The sequence below is a fragment of the Ictalurus furcatus genome, chromosome 7, assembly GCF_023375685.1.
Source record: "Ictalurus furcatus strain D&B chromosome 7, Billie_1.0, whole genome shotgun sequence".
Lineage (NCBI taxonomy): Eukaryota > Metazoa > Chordata > Actinopteri > Siluriformes > Ictaluridae > Ictalurus > Ictalurus furcatus.
The window spans coordinates 32,408,292-32,410,791 of record NC_071261.1 but is presented as its reverse complement, the minus strand read 5'-3'; the positions used below and the strand labels follow the sequence as shown (position 1 = coordinate 32,410,791).

At 39.8% G+C, this 2,500-nt stretch overlaps 1 protein-coding gene across 1 annotated transcript in view; it reads right to left on the bottom strand.

Annotated features, from left to right (window-relative positions):
• Window positions 1-2,500, bottom strand: part of LOC128610749 (receptor-type tyrosine-protein phosphatase N2-like) — a 42,261-nt gene that overhangs the window by 38,585 nt on the left and 1,176 nt on the right. The window lies entirely within an intron of this gene.

The following is a 2,500-nucleotide window of genomic DNA, read 5'->3' as shown; positions in this document are numbered from 1 at the left end:
GACTCCTTCCTTAAATAAACGCTAAATAAACATCTCCTTATTTTACTAGATTTCACTAGACACACAAGATTTTAGTCTCCAGATTATTCATGTGATGTTCTTTATGAAATAAAGCCACGTGTATAACAGGTCCCCGTAATCTTCTGAAACATGAAAAGTGTGTGACATTGTGAGGATTTTTGCATTTCTGCAGGTCCCCATTAGGCAAAATTGCTTTTGTAACAAAGACTAACATTCAGAAAACACGTGTCTCAAAAGACGTTTGTTAGGCAGCTAAACGTTGAACACGGAAAAGTATAACGTCAATCTTATGTAAGGACTTAAACACTCAGGATCACGCTGTTATCGAAAATCATCAATACAGTCAGTGCTCTTATTAAAGAGCAGCATGCTATGTATTTTTGGGTTTCTGAATAAAGGCAAACTTATAGTGAATGTGTGTAATAGGTCCTCATAATGTTCTGAAAGATGAAAGTGTGCAGTGTTTGCGAGGACGTTTGCATTTTTGCATGTCCCCGTTCGGCAAAAATGCTTTTGCAACACAAAATTCACTTCGAACTAAAAAAGTGTTGATGCAGAACCGCTTCCAAACACGCTTGCAGTTTAGAAAATTGATACGTGAGTCGTTCAACGAAAAAGTTCCGAAAACACACGTTTCAATCGACTTACAGTACGTTAGGCAACTAAACGCAGAACAAGGGACTGATTCTGATGATTCTGGTTGTGTGGTGAAGTGGAGTTACTGTTACTGTTTTTATTAAAGAATGTCAGTGCATGTGCGTCATAGGTCCCCATAATGTTCTGAAACATGAAAAGTGTGTGACACCATAAGGACTCCTGCACTTTTCTAGGTAACACAGACTACCCTAAAACCAAAATGCAAACGATTTGTAGCTGTGTGTATTTGTGTTCCCTGGAATCAAAGAATAAAACACTCAGTGTCATGCTGTTAATCAGATAATTACGCACTGGTACGATAAAGCCATTTGTAATTGTAAATGTGGCATGTGATGTATTAAAATAAAGCCACGATAATGGTGTGTAACAAGTCTCCATTATGTGTGCATTTGCATTTTCATAAAACCATTGCCTGTACACGTGTACTTTGTGTAAAAATGTGTAGATGTTATTTAGTTCTGTGGCGTCTCATGCGGTTAGTGTGTTGTTCTATGTAGCACCGTGGTTCTGGACGACCGTTGTTTTGTTTCGCTGTGTACTGAACAAGCTGTATATGGTTGAAATGACAATAAAGGCAGTTGAACTTGAACTAATGTTCTAAAACAGGAGAAATGTGTGACGTCGTGATGACATTTGCATATTTTTAAGGTCCCCATTAGGCAAAATTGCACAACAAACACAAAATACACTGCAAACTACAACGTCCTTGATGTGTATTTGAGTGTGAATTGTTTTTAATGTTCTTATTTAAGAATTCATATATTTTTTGTAATTTTAAATCTAGCATATGATGTTTTGTATTCAAATAAATGGTGCAAGTGTGTCATAAGTCCCTGTACTGTTTAAAAACAAGAAAAGTGTGTGACATTGTGGGGACATTTGCAACTTTTCAGGTCCCCATTAGACAGAAATGCACCTGACGTGTGTTTGTGTTCTCAAGAAGACATAAACGTAATAAATTAGGCGTGATGAAGTGGAATTACTGTTCCTGCATGTGTCCCTGTAATGTCCTGGAACCTGAAAAATGTCTGATGATGTAAGGACCTAAAAACTAAAACGCACCTGATCGGTTGCTGTGTGTGTATTTGTGTGCTGCACAACCGGTTCTAACTGCATGTGTGTTAGACTGAGAGAGGCTGTCAGCTCCGAGGAAACCCCTCATAACTCCACCTCCATCATCCTCTACACCAAAAGTCGTCCATCTTATTTCCTCCTAAATCCCAGCCAACCCTCAAGGAACCGACGCCATCGATTCCCACAGCACCACATGCCGAAAATAAAAAAAATCCATTCGTCATAATTAAACAATGAAAAAAAGAAAGAACAATATAGACGTGAGCTAACAACTTGATGACACAACGGTTAATTCTGTCGTCGTTGCCCCCTGCCCCCCCGAGAAAAGTGCGAGGTGACTATTAAATATTGAAGCTGGTGGGGGGGGGGGGGGGGCTTTCGTCTTGCCGAGCGCAGCTGAGCCTGACGAAAAAAATCAATACGGCTCCAGGAGGCCGTGGGGAAAAGGTCACGCCGCGAGCTCATTTCCCTGCTAAAAGCACCCTGCTGCAATTAGAATTCGTTTTATAAGCCGCTGCTGTCATGCTAGGACATCTGTGTTTCACGTAATTAGCGGAGAGAAGATGAAAGAAGCGAATTCTGACGGTGGGAAGAGAACATTTTATTCCTAAGATGTTAAAAATCAGATTTCACCTGCACATGATTGTACCGCTAACTCCATAAATCAGTGGACCAATCACAGTCTCACTTCCTGTTCATGTCTACAGCCATTGGTCAGCTAATTTTATTAGATTAAAATAAAAACACA